We start from the raw sequence: 15,093 nt of genomic DNA on the forward strand, positions 1-15,093 counted from the left end.
ACGTAGGACCTGCGCTTGGTTCTTTGAAGGTAGCCTGCATACCAACAACATGCTCCTGGTGGGAAGAATCTTGGGGGCAGGATTTTCTGGCTTTGGAAACTTGTAAATCCCCACTTCATGGGTGTTCCAGAAAGAGACATCAAGAGATCACAAGTTGCTCTTTGTTCAAGAAACATGCCAAAGGGTAGAAAAGCTTGAAAAATAATTAAACCCAAACTGAAGGCACAGGAAAGCACTGTTGGTGCTACTAGATAGAAAACTAAATGGAGCAAATTCTGATTGGGGGAAACATGTAATCATTTCCTAAAGAGAATGTTCACCCTACACTTAGTGTTGATGTGTAGCGATTCAGAACAAATAAAAAAGGAATACTATGTCAGCTGAACCATACACACAAAGTAGGATGACGGTGTTACAGCCACTAAGTACTGAGTGCATATGTCTGTGCTGAATGAACACTAAGAATAGGCACTGTGAAGTCTATGCTTAAAAGTAAAAATTTCTTCCATATGCTGTATTCATGTCTAGACCTCCAACTTTTCAGGGATTGAAACTTGAGCATCTGTTCAGCAAACTAAAGAACAGGTTGTTACTATCTTGAACAGAAAATGGTGAGTACCAAATCCTAAGAATCTTGTTAGTTATCTGAATTTTCCCCTTTTTTGAATGTTTTTGTTTTGTTTTGTTTTGTTTGTATCCACAGTGTATAGCAGCATCCTATTGCCTGGGGTCACCTGGAATGACATGGCCTTTGATGGTTGGCCTTTCACTGCAAAAATACTTCGCCACAGCCTCCTTTCCCCCTCATCCAATAAATAATTATCGATTTGTTTGTGAACTAGGGAACACCTCTCTCCCTCATAGAGAATGTAATCAAGACATTTCAAGAAACAGGAAGCAGTTCACAGTTCTTTGTTATTTCACTACCTAGCTCCCCATATTGTTTCTGCTTCCATCTATATTCTGTGTGTCTTTTAAATGATTAAGTCATATTCACATTGTTATTGTTTAGATGGTATTTTCCTTTGAATTTACTGCTTTTCTTTCGCCAAGTATCTTTAGTAAGCAAGGTGCTTAACCCCACCAACTCAGTAATAGAATATATAGTCCTTTGTGCCCTAAATGTGATATCTGTAAGGTATGAGCTTGGAGTGGGCATTTCTAGCCTCTCCCTTGTGCAGAGTGTGTCGATTTACAAAGACCCTGGGCCTCCAAGCCCCAGGAGGATATACTAACATATCCCATAGAGATAGGATGTATGCCATTGACCTCATTAGAATGATGTTCAAACCAGTCCTGTTAACTAAAACATGTTAAAGTAGGTGTATAAAACTCTAGCAAGAAAAAAAAGCAATGGGGCAATGTTTTCTAACAGAGTTCTTCATGGGTGATGACTCTAGGACCCACTTTTTTAATTGCAGTTACGGACACTCCAATTCCAGAAGAAAAAAAAAAAGTAAACATTCTGCTACCAGATGGGATATACGAGTCTAAGTCACACACAAATTAACCAGGTATGAATTGGACCTAATTTAAATGGCAGTTTTAAGAGCCAGGATTAACTCAATCAGTAATGTAGTACTGCCAAGGGAAAGGGTGCTATTTAATATCACCGAGGGCTTCCAAAGGCTAACAGGAAGCAATATGGTAGGAGGTACTGACGGTGAAGGAGCGTAACGGTGGGGGGCGGGGGGCAATAAACTCATTTTCTCTCTTAAGACCTTCTTTGGAGCTGCCAAATAGCAATGCCATGATTACATTGTTGGCAGTTGGCAGCGGGTGAGGACCGTGGAAGCTGACAATTGGCTCCAAGTGCAAGTAAAACTTCTCAACCCGAGTCACTGCATGAATGTTCATCTACCTTCATAGGAAGGAAAAGGAAAGGTTAGTGAAATAACTTGGGATAGCACAAAATACAGGATTTTTTAGCCTCCCGTCAAAGTGGAAATTTGACCTTTAGAGGTTGGAAAAGAGCTGAAAGTTTATCTGGGAATCTGGGAGGAAGTGTGGCAGGTGGACATTAGCCTGCAAACCAGAAGGACAAATGTGGAATGCATATGGTTACGTCTGGTGCCACAGGACCGTTATTAAGGGTTCCCATCAGTGTAAATGTGTTATTTTCTATATTCTTCCTTAGAGAAGGCAAGCAGAGCATAGTGCTCAAGATTGTGGGTGGTGGGATCCCACCGTTCTCCATTCACGTCAATGCACTTCACTAGACATGTGGCCTTAGGCTTGCCAAGCCTAAGACTATCCTCATCTTTTTTTTTTAATTAAATTTTATTGAAGAACAGTTGATATACAGTGATGTGTTAGTTTCAGGTAGAGTGAATAAGTTTTATACACACACACACACACACACACACACACACACACACACATATATATCCATTCTTTCTTAGATTCTTTTCCCGTGTAGGTTATTACAGAATATTGAGGAGAGTTTCCTGGGCAATACTGTAGGTTCTTGTTAGTTGTATATTTTATATATAGTAATGTGTATACGTTAACCCCAAACTCCTAATTTATCCCTTCTCCCCATGTTTCCCCTTTGGTAGCCATAAGTTTGGTTTCAAGATCTATGAGTATTTCTATTTTGTAAATGTTTATTTTTGTCATTTTTATTGGATTCTACAGATAAGTGATAGTATATCATATTTGTCTTTCTCTGACTTAACTTAGTATGATAATCTCTGGGTCCATCCATATTGCTGCACATGGTATTATTTCATTCTTTTTATAGCTGAGTAATATTCCATAGTGTGTATATATACGTATACCACATGTTCTCTGTTAATGGACATTTAATTGCTTCCATGTCTTGGCTATTGTGATTAGTGCTGCAATGAACAATTGGGATGTATGTATCTTTTTGAATTATGTTTTACCAGATGGATGCCCAAGAGTGTGATAGCTGGATCATATGGTAGTTCTATTTTTAGTTTTCTGAGGGAGTTCCATACTGTTTCCCACAGTGGTTATACCAATTTATATTCCCACCAGCAGTGTAGGAGGGTTCCCTTTTCTCCACATCTTCTCCAGCATTTATTTTTTGTAGATGTTCTTTTTTTTTTTTTTTGCTTTTTCGCTCTACGCATGACATATGGACGTTCCCAGGCTAGGATTCCAACTGGAGCTACAGCTGCCAGCCTACATCACAGTTCACAGCAACGCCAGATCCTTAACCCACTGAGTGAGGCTGGGAATCGAACCTGCAACCTCATGGTTCCTAGTCGGATTTGTTTCCACTGTTCCACAATGGGAACTACATATTGTTTATAGACTTTTTTTTTTTTTTTTTGTCTTTTCGCCTTTCCTAGGGCTGCTCCCACGGCATATGGAGGTTCCCAGGCTAGGGGTCTGATTGGAGCTATAGACACCAGCCTATACCAGAACCACAGCAACGCGGGATCCGATCCGTGTCTGCGACCTATACCACAGCTCATAGCAACACTGGGTCCCCAACCCACTGAGCAAGGCCAGGGATCGAACCCTCAACCTCATGGTTCCTAGTCGGATTCATTAACTACTGAGCCACCACGGGAACTCCTGTTTGTAGACTTTTTGATGATGGCCATTCTGACCAGTGTGAAGTGATACCTCATTGTACTTTTGATTTGTATTTCTTTAATATTTAGGTCTCTACTAGCTGCTGTGAACTTTACATGTGATAGTATATTTAACTCTCAAGAAGAATGTTTGAGGTATAAAGTTCTACTAGGATCTAGCCTTTAATATATGTTACATAAAAATATACCTGAGATGGAGAAGTGTGTGTTTACTTTTAGGAATGAGCAAACCCTTGAGCTATTTCTAGAATGAAATTTGCGTTTATGCCCCTGTGACCACTGCAGAATTTAGGGCAGGGTCAAAGTTCCATTGATTGCTGAGATTCAACCTATCTCTGAAGGAGATGAACTCTGTACCATGACTCCTAGGAGAATGGGTAAGACCAAAGCCGTGCCTACAAGATGCTTCCTGCCTGGCTCCTCACTGTAGCTGTGACTCTGTAAGGGCTCCACTAAGAGCAATCCTGACTTGGGAGCAACCATTCGCCCTGAACAGAAGTTCAGGGGTTAAGTGTGCCCTGGGCACAGGAGGAACTCTGAAGAAAAGCTGCTCCCCGTGAAATCATTGTTAGAGATCTCTGGTCATGTATTATGTATTATACACCTCAGCAAATAGGAGTCCCCACGGAGAGAGCATCTAGCTTTGGGGAAGGACACTGAAATGTCCTCATAGATTGGGTTGCTTGTAAAAGGTTTGGAAGCAGGGCCTCCAGTGCTCACACATAAATGTAACACCTACCCCTAGATGTCTTCTCATTGTTCAGACCAGGCCAGTTAGCACAGTCCTGCCTTCTCAGAATTGCTGGCAGTAAAAAGAGGAGAAAGGAAAGAGGAGTGGCCTACCATGGTGGCTAATAGACTTTGAGCAAGTCCTTCTGCTCTCTGATGTTAGGATTTTCTTTCAAATGTGAGAAAGTTGATGCTCCCTGGTGGTCTAGTGGTTAGGATTCTGCACGCTCTCAAATGTTAAGAAGTAAGAGGAGGGGTTCCCACTGCAGTACGGTGGGTTAAGAATCCTACTGCAGTGGTTCAGGTTGCTGCAGAGGTGCAGGTTCGATCCCCAGCCCAGAGCAGTGGTTTAAAGGATCCTAAGTTGCCAAAGCTGCCAATCAGATTCAATGCCTGGCCCTGGGGAACTTCTATATGCCATAGATGTGGCCATTAAAAAATTTTTCTCTGGAGTTCCCATCCTGGCTCAGTGGTTAACGAATCTGACTAGGAGCCATGAGGTTGCAGGTTCAATCCCTGGCCTTGCTCAGTGGGTTAAGGATCCAGCGTTGCCATGAACTGAGGTGTAGATCGCAGACGTGGCTCGGATCCTGTGTTGCTGTGGCTCTGGTGTAGGCCGGTGGCTGCAGCTCTAATTAGACCCCTAGCCTGGGAACCTCCATATGCCACAGAAGCGGCCCTAGAAAAGGCAAAAAGACAAAAAAAAAAAAAAATTCTTAAAGGGTAGGAATGGAAAGAAATTCCATGCCAACAACACAGAAAAAAGTTAATGAAAAGAAGAGGTGTGAAAAAGACCACGAAGATAATAGAAATAGGAAAGAGAAAATGGAAAAAAGTGACAAAGAAGTAAAGGGTGAGAGCGAGACAAAGGAGGCAAGTTGTATACAGCTAATAAAAAACATAGACTGGAGATATAAAAATGCAGGCAATGCTGGAGGTTTTTATGAAGAAAAGCATTGGAGGAATCAGATATCCTTGTACAGGAGAAACAGAACCAACAGAATATATACATGAAGAGATTTGTTGTAGGAATTGGCTTATGTGGTTATGGAGGCCGAGAGGTCCTGCCATCTGCTGTCTGCCAGCTGGCAACCCAGGAAAGCCCAAGTGTAGCTCAGTCCGAGTCCAAAGGCCTGAGAACACCAGGTGGGGAGGTCACTGGTTTAAGTTCCTCAGGCTGAAGCCCTGTGAACCAAGAGCTCCAGTATCGAGGGCAGGAGAAGGTACATGTCCCAGCTCAGGAAGAGGGAGAGAGTTCGCTCGACCTCCACATTTTGTCCCGTTCGAGCCTGTGGTTGGCTGGTGTGTACCCACACAAGTGAGGATGGATCACCTGACTTAGCCTCTCAAGTCAAATGCTAGTATCTTCCTGATACACGCTCAGAGACATAACTAGAAATGATGTTCTACCAGCTACCTGGGCATCCCTCAGCCCAATCAAATGCACACACACAATTAACCTTCACACCCTTCTTGTATATATTTGCTTTTAAAATGTATAGTATATCCCTCAGGTGTTGGAGGGAGTAAGAAGGGATCAAAAGCCTGATTCCATCAGCAAAATCTAATCCAAACTACCAAACACAAAATGGGGAAAGAGGGACATGGAAAGTTATAGAGCATCTCATGGAATTTGAGGGCAGGAATGGTACTAGGTTCCCAAGGCTGGAAACAGTCTAGAAAGCTGTTAGGGCTTCATCTCTGGCTCTGTCTTTCTTTTTTGTTGTTGTTGTTCTGGCCATACCTGTAGCATATGGAATTTCCCAGGCTAGGGGTTGAATCAGAGCTGTGGCCGCTGGCCTATGCCACAGCCACAGCAATGCAGGATTTGAGCTATGTCTGCTACCTACACTGTAGCTCATAGCAATGCTGGATCCTTAACTCACTGAGCAAGGCCAGGGATCAAACCAGCATCCTCATGGATACTAGTCAGGTTGGTTATTGCTGAGCCACAACAGGAACTCCCTCAACACAATTTCTTCCCTCTTACTCTGCAGGCTGATTTCTCAAACTTCACAGGTACTCCTGCTGGAACCACAGAGTTTTGGTTCCACTATCTACAGAGAGTTCACATTCCCTGGGTAAATTGGCCCAGTTTAGACCAGATAAGTGAACATAACACAGGATGGCAGCTGGCATCTCCACTGCTCCTCAGGCCTCTGTGAAGTTCTGGAATCTTAGAGGTTTGTGGCCTTGATGGTGTGGCCCAATTTATTCAGGCTTGAGAGGCCCACCTTGACTGCCCCATCTAATGGGATACCCTTCCCTCGTTCTCTACTACCAAACCCTGTGTGATTGTTTTGTCACTGTCTTACAATGTACTGCATTTCATGTCTCTGTCTTTAATGTGTCTCCCCTACTAGGATGTCAACTCCATAAGGGCAGAGATTTTTTTTTCCCTGTTACTGTTTTGTTCCTAAAGAAGACAATGGTGTCCACTATGTATTAGTAGAGTATTTGTGGAAGGGAGGGAGGGAGGGAGGAAGGAAGGAAGGAAAGAAGAGATGGAGGAAGGAGGGATGAGGGGAGTGTGGAAGGCAGGAAGGAAGGAAAGCAAGGAAGGAAGGAGGGAAGGCAGGCAGGAAGGAGGGAAGGAAAGCTGAAATTCAACTCTCAAGAGCAGAGCTAGGTTTGAAATTGGAAGAAACAAAGGATAGAGGATTTTCAAATAAGCTGACAGGTGTGATTATTCCAATCAGGGAGAGTTCAAACTTATGGTAACCACTTTTTCTGACACTTATTAGGAATATTGAGATGGAGGCTGTGAGAAAGGCAGGGGTTGATTCTAGAACTGGACTAATCCTGCCTCCAACAGAGACCTGATAGTTGTTGATCATTTGTTATGTCCCAGATATCATGCAGGCACCTTGCAAACTCTTGAGATGTGAGAAAACTGAGCAGAGAGGTTGAGTGATTGGACTGTGATCACCAGCCACGGAGGGTGGAGCTTTCGTTAGCAGCCAGGCTCATCGTGACTAGGAAGCCCACACTTGCCAGAGAAACCATGCTGGAGCCCAATAATGTTTTACTGTTGCTGTATGGCTTCCATTAAATTATACTACCTGCTTGAAAGAAAATGCTAACAAAGTCTGGTTAAATAGCATATTAAACAAACCTTCTTTTATGAATAAGTAGATACTACAAAGTACCATTTTAATTGTTTGCTAACAAGGCATCTAAAATATTTGAGAATATTGTCATAAGAAGGTAAGTTGTCCATCTATAATCTTATTTATCAAACACTTTAGTTATTACCAAAATGAACTTTATCATCCTTGCTTGAATCAATGGGGTTAAAGAATGTTTCGTCTGTTTTATGTATCAATACCTATATAAATACACACATATACGTATAACATTGACGAAAATATGCCAAAACTTGTCAACTCTTCAGAACCACATTCTTTGGTAATCATGAGCTAGGATTATGAATTCAACTTCTATTTTTTTTTTTTTTTTGTCTTTTTGCCTTTTCTAGGGCAGCTCCCGAGGCATATGGAGGTTCCCAGGCTAGGGGTCTAATTAGAGCTGCAGCCACCAGCCTACACCAGAGCCACAGCAATGTGGGATCTGAGTCGCATCTGCAACCTACACCACAGCTCACAGCAACGCCGGATCCTTAACCCACTGAGCAAGGCCAGGGATTGAACCTGCAACCTCATGGTTCCTAGTCAGATTCGTTAACCACTGCACCACAGCGGGAACTCCGAATTCAACTTGTAAAATAACTGCAATTGAAGAGAAATCTTAATGAGTAGGAAAACTGGACTGAGTGTAATATGAAAGGAAAGAATTATTCATTTAAGAAACATTTATTGCATACCTACTAAGCACAAACATTGTTGAATGCTAGAAATTCAAGACTGAATAGTCATACTTCCTTGCATAGAAGAACTTACAGTCTAGCAAAAAGGAATATTATTGGGAGTCCCCTTGTGGCTCAGCAGTAATAAACCTGACTAGTATCCATGAGGATGCGGGTTTGATCCCCGGCCTCGCTCAGTGGGTTAAGGATCTGGTATTGCCATGAACTGTGGGATAGGCTGCACACACAGCTCAGATCTGCCATTGCTGTGGCTGTGGCATAGGCCAGCAGCTGCAGCTCTGATTCAACCCCTTGCCTAGGAACTTCCATATGCCGCAGATACAGCCACCCCCCCCCCCAAAAAAAAGAATGTTGTGTTCAGCTCCTCATTGCTGCTCAACTTTAAGTGAAATATTTTTAAATGGGTTAATATGGGTTTTTATAGCAAGTGCAATTTATTTCTGTAATATCAATCCACAATTTCAATAAAGTGCCTTTTCTCAAGGTTCTACAGATTGGCTGGGTTCAGCTGGGTAGCTCCTCCTTGGGATCACTCATGCAGTGGTGGTTAGAGGTCATAGGGAAGCAGTGATCAGACATCCAAGATGGCCCACTTACCTGGCTGACAGTAATGGTGAGTGTTCACTGGGAGGTGAGCTGGGCTGGGCATAGAATTACCTGCACTTGGCTTTCCCTAACTCTGACTTGGGCTTCCCATATGTAGCAAGGCAGCTCTAGGAGGGAGTGCTTGGAGAGTGAGCATTATGCAAAAGCAGTTAAGATCAATCAAGCACAGTTAAGGGCCATGCCAGGAACAAGCACGGTGTCACTTCCACTGTGTAACTCTCTCTCTTGATGAGGGTACATCAAGACCACATTGTAGAAGATGCTATGGGATTAGAGTTATCTTTAGATATTGCTAGAAAATATTTACCACAGATTTTAAAAAAAAAAAGTCATTGTTTTGAGCAATGTTTCATTTCAAATTATTTTAACCAAGCATTATAATTTTAAATGCAGTAAGTCATCATCTCTCTGGCAAACAAGTTTTTATTCCTATCTACACTTTACTAAGGGAAAGAAGAAAATGCCACATTTGAGGAAAAACTCCCTTTAAATGGTAAATGGTAACACAAGTACTAGCGCGGGTCTAACATGCACACCGCCCACACCCACACCCCACATAGCACAGAAATAAGTCTTTAATGTCCAGGACAAGATAATAAATCCAGGCACAGCATTTAGTGATAATAAATCTCAATGCTTATCTGTGAGTGTCATATCCTTTCAGCTCTTCATTAATTCAAGCAGGAATTAATCTATTGCAATCATCTATATGATACTCTTAAGTGTTTTAAGCTGTGTAAAAGCTTATGATCCAGAAACCATGTCTTCCTGGAATTTACAACTTAAGCCAAAGGGCAGAAAAATATCACCTCTTCTTCATGATTAGGCTCAGCAGCAGTTGATGCTTCTCTTATTATTGAGTGTTTTTGTTTTTTGTCTTTTTTCCCCAAATGGTTACCAGAATAAGTTGCACAAAATACAGAATTAATTTTTAGTAGGCAGCCTTTTAACCTGCATTAATTTAGAAACAGGTTCAACTTCTCTGGTTTACCCGTCAGTAGATGTAAGATCATTGTAAAAGTCTCCACATTTTCCTGTTGTGCTGCACATGACAGAGAAATATGAACACTTTTCCCAATAACTAAGTTAATTTTTTTAAATTCTTATCGACGCTTCATGTTTGAATAGGGTCATTAGGTAGGCGGGGAAAACCCCCAAATATTCTCCCATTGCTTAAAAATTTCTATGTCTCTGCATGTTTTAGTCTTCTTAAAAAGACAATTTACTTAAGTGGGAACTTCGAAAACTCCCAGCTGGTTAATATACAGGTTCTGGCATGGCGGGGAGAGAGAAAAAGGTAGTAGAAGGTAGTCATTTTTCCCGACAAGATCTTCCTCCTGCCTGACTTTTTGGTAGAGTGGACAGGAGTGCTCCCTTCACATCCCGTCCTCCATGAGCAAGGACTCAGTCCTTTCCTCGCTTCCATCCCTCGTGTAAGCCTTGCGGCCGTTTATCAGTATGGACAGTGCTGATGGCCCCCATGCTGTCTGAAGGATGGGGTTTCAAAGAAAGTAACAGGAGACTGGTTCACTGGAGGGCACTTGGAATCGATTTTGAACATGGGTGTTGGGTGTGTAGGTCAATGAATTCTGGGAGAGGGGTCAGGTGGCTCAGTGAAGGTCACTTCCTTGGGCTACCTTTGACCTCAATTTAAGCAATTTATTTATAGTTGGGACAGTGTCATTGTATTTTATTTTTTATTTTTCGTCCTTTGTCTTTTTAGGGCTGTATCCACAGCATATGGAGGTTCCCAGGCTAGGGGTCTAATCGGAGCTGTAGCTCCAGGCCTATGCCAGAGCCATGGCAAGGCCAGATCCGAGCCGCATCTGTGACCTACACACCACAGCTCAGGGCAACGCCAGATCCTTAACCCACTGAGTGAGGCCAGGGATCGAACCCATAACCTCATGGTTACTAGTCAGATTTGTTTCTGCTGCGCCATTGTGGGAACTCCATTTTATTTTTTTAATTTTTATTTTTTGGATAATGTCATTTTAACATGACCTTAAAGTAAATGGAACAAGCCTGTTGACAATGCAGTGATCACCTACTAAGAAGCCTATTTTTTACAGGAAAGAGATGCATTTAGCTCTTTGGGAAGAACTTGATAGGGGCCAAGGTGGTGGCATGGGGGAGGAAATTTCAGAAAGAAAGATAAACGGTTTGTTTTGTAGAGGAATAAATGGGTCACTGTTCCAAACCCTCCATTTCATTCATCAAGTTGGCAAGAGCACCAACAAACTCAATTGCTAGCAAATGATGATCTGATTAAAGTGGCAAGAAGAGTATGCCCAAATAGATAGAGTGTGGACTAAATTTTATAAGGCTCAAAATTATCTTAATGCATTCTTTTTGTATCAGTAATATACAGGGTAACTTATTTTGCCAGAAAAAAAAAATCTGAAGGATTTGCTTCTCCTTCACAGACTACGCGTCCCCTGTTCTACTGAGAAACTTAATCCACTTCTCAAGTTGACTGAACTACACTGATCCACTTAAAAAACTAAACTGACCTCAGTTATCCTTGTTCATGCTGCTAAAAATGAATTCCTTAAGGCTGTATTGTGTTATATTGTCCAAGCTTTTTGTTGTACCATTCCAAATATTTCTAGGACCTGAAAATGTTTAGGGTATACAAGGAAATCACTAAATGAAAACTGGAGACAACCTGGCCAAATTTCAGAAAAGAGAGGAATATTCTTTTCAGTCTGCCCATGGAGTGTGAAAATGACAAAGAGAAGCATTGACTAACTTCCAAACTTTTGTTCCAAGGGCAGGCAGGCGATGTTCCAGATGAGTACAGATGGCTATCTAGGACACTCAAGCTCCAAGCCCTGGGTCTTCAACTCCTCTGTCTCCAACATTTGGGTGATTCAGTGCTACAGTCGGGTTTATCTGGTCCCCATGCAACCTGCAGCGCTTGCTTAACTAATCTGTTACATACAAGAAGATGACTTTCCCAGCAAAACGTCTTCAGTCTGTTTCTCACGAAATGCTTTGCAAGGCAGCTCTCCCTTTGACACCTTACTCAGCATAACACTGTATCCTGTGTAGATTAATACTGCATTTGTCCCAAGACTAGTTCTCTGGCCAACTCAACAGAACACAGTCAAGAAAAAATAGGAAGACAAAAAGTTATTGAGCCACTAAAGGAAATATACAAAATATGTACCCAACGTCTTGTGCATTTTACTCACAGAAGAATCTGGCCATCACTCAGGGCTTATTTACTCTTGTTTTAGATACAGTTTGTATGTGCTAATCAACCAATTTCTTATTCGACATCAGAAGAAAAGCAGTAAAGATGCAGAGAGAAGCAAGAAGGCTGGTAGAAGCAGGCATGCTGGCAATAACCAAAAATAAACCTGACAACTGCTTTGGATGCAGAAGCGAGAACTTCAAGATGTACATCAGAATAACAGATACATCATTCTAAATCAGAGGGTGGGAGCAAAGGGGCTTATGCATCTCAACATCCCCTGAGGCCATCCCTAGGGTCCATTACAATGGAACTGAGTCATCAAGAAAAGGTTTAAATTATATTTTGAATTCCAAATAAGAAGGCAGAATGTGTATTACCCCTTATATAAAGTTCTTCAATAAAAATGGCTGAAATAAAGACTTTCATTCATTCATTTATTCAATAGACATCAAGTGATTACCACGTGCATGCTTCCATCCCCTGACTTTTGTTTTTGCTTTTAGATAACTGAAGCCTGGAAGATAAACCAACTATCTGCTCATTTCCAAAGACTGTCTCAAAGTCACTCAGAGACTAAGCCAGGCCTAAAGACAGCGTGTCACTGCCATGTGCTCTGCAGCCCGGGATTACTCTCTGTGGATTGTTGGATGTATCTAAAGAGGGTGATGAGATGTGGCCCAGTAAGCCTGTTGCTTCAATAACTGTGAGAAACTTACTGGAAATAATAGATCTTGGGTCTAGGAATGCTTTTCTCTCTGTTCTTAATATAAGGAATCAGGCTGTCTCTTGTTATTGGCCCTATGAATCATTTAACTGACCGCCTTTTCTGTTTGGCCTCAGTACCAGAAAGTGCAGGCTAAGGCTGTGATCCATGATCCACTTCTCTTTAACCAAGGGACTTCATGGGCATTATTACATGGGTACTGCATTTTGTTTCCATACTCTTTGTTTTCCATTTGCCATATCCTTCTCACTTTGAAAAAAAAAAAAAGTGTGTGTGTGTGTATGTATATATATATATATATATATATATATATATATATATATGCTCTATAGTTTGCTCTCTTTTAAAAAGTTTTGTTTTTTTGATTTGTAGGACCACACCCATGGCTTATGGAAGTTCCAAGTCTAGGTATCCTATTGGAGCTGCAGCCAGCCACAGCCAGGCAATGTGGGATCTGAGCCGTGGCTGCAACCTACACCCATAGCTCTCAGCAACATCAGGTACTTAACTCTCTGAGCAAGGCCAGTGATCAAACCCACATCCTCATGGATTCTAGTCCAGTTTGTTACCGCTAAGCTACGAGAACTCCCATTTTAAAAATCTTGTATGGAAGTCACCACACCATGGGCTAGACACTGTCCTAAGCCCTTTACAAATATTGACACATTTATTTCTTGTAAGTATGATATGTGGTAAGTACTATTTCAATTTATAGATCACTAAAAAACTGGCACTGAGAGATTAGTTATCATGTATCTTTTAATCCACATGAAACCTTTTTGGAAAATAAGATATATAGCGATCCATAAATAATTAATAAAATTAATGGGGAGTTCCCGTCGTGGCGCAGTGGTTAACAAATCCGACTAGGAATCATGAGGTTGCGGGTTCGGTCCCTGCCCTTGCTCAGTGGGTTAACGATCCGGCGTTGCCGTGAGCTGTGGTGTAGGTTGCAGACGCGGCTCGGATCCCGCGTTGCTGTGGCTCTGGCGTAGGCCGGTGGCTACAGCTCCGATTCAACCCCTAGCCTGGGAACCTCCATATGCCGCGGGAACGGCCCAAGAAATAGCAACAACAACGACAAAAGACAAAAAAAAAATTAATGGAAAATGTAGTTAAATGTACATTCTTATTTCCCAGCAGAGTCAAATATACCAGAGATAAAGATAGGTATGCTTATAGTCAAGTGATTTGAAAGTATTTATTGGATTCTTGAAGCCCTCAAGACACCCCAGGGCTCATCAGGCAGCTTACAGCTAATCAGAGACACCTGGTGGGAAGTCACTGCAGTGGTTCCATGTTCCCTGGTAACCTTCTTCCTGGCCTTTCAGGAGCTGTGCCTCCCACCTTTTTATTTAGCAGCCTACAGGGCACGCGTGCCCTGGTCCATCACCTTATTGGTTATCTTCAGTCCTTCATCTTATTGGGTAAGGTTGCTGTTAGCTGCCTGAGAATAAGTAATCAAACCTCCAAAATTCCTGAGGACCAAGGAAATTTTCCATGATTGTTTCAAGGATTCCTTTTGAGATTTTTTATGCAGCAGGTTGCAAATTGTTTCTTAAATTATTGAAAATCACAGGACATCTGGATTGATTAGCTGAGCAAACTTGCATGAGTCCTGAACTCCCCGAATGCAGTGCCTCGCTTCTCTTGGGTTGATATTACATACCTGAATTTGGCTCTGGACCATTCAAAGTCTGAAAGGGGCATTATCAGCTCAGACAAGACTAATCTCATTACTAGGTACAAAATGGCAAAAACAAAAACAAAAACTTTTTACTCCTTATTTTCTTTAAAATCAGCCTCAAAATGAGGACAGAAGGAGTTCCTGTCATGGTGCAGCAGAAACAAATCTGACTAGGAACCATGAGATTGCAGGTTTGATCCCTGGCCTCGCTCAGTGGGTTAAGGATTCAGCATTGTCATGAGCTGTGGTGTAGGCCACAGACGTGGCTCGGATCTGGCGCTGCTGTGATGTAGGCTGGCAGCCGCAGCTCTGATTAGACCCCTAGCCTGGGAACCTCCATATGCGGCAGGTGCGGCCCTAAAAAGAAACAAAAAGAAACACCCAGAGCAGATAAACGTAAAGGTAGATATCAGTGGGAAGCAAGTCACTTTGCCCAGCAGCACTTCTGAACAGCTGAGAAGGGGAGAAAACAGGTACTAAGAAAGGTCTAGGTAATTTTAACTTGTTTCTGAACCAGTTTTTGAGTAGGACCTGGAGTCTTATTGATTCATATGTGATGTCCCTGGGTTCATTATCTTCAGATTGTTTAAAGTTATACTTCTCTGAAACAGAGTACAACTGTTTGCATATATTTTTAAAATTTGCAATGTAATATGTCATTATTTTTGCTAAAATCTCATTATGTTCTAATAATTTCTAAACCTTTAGAGGTTGTACTGTGCTATTTGGACAGTTTGATTAGAAACTCTT

The sequence above is a fragment of the Phacochoerus africanus genome, chromosome 4 (genome assembly GCF_016906955.1).
Source record: "Phacochoerus africanus isolate WHEZ1 chromosome 4, ROS_Pafr_v1, whole genome shotgun sequence".
Lineage (NCBI taxonomy): Eukaryota > Metazoa > Chordata > Mammalia > Artiodactyla > Suidae > Phacochoerus > Phacochoerus africanus.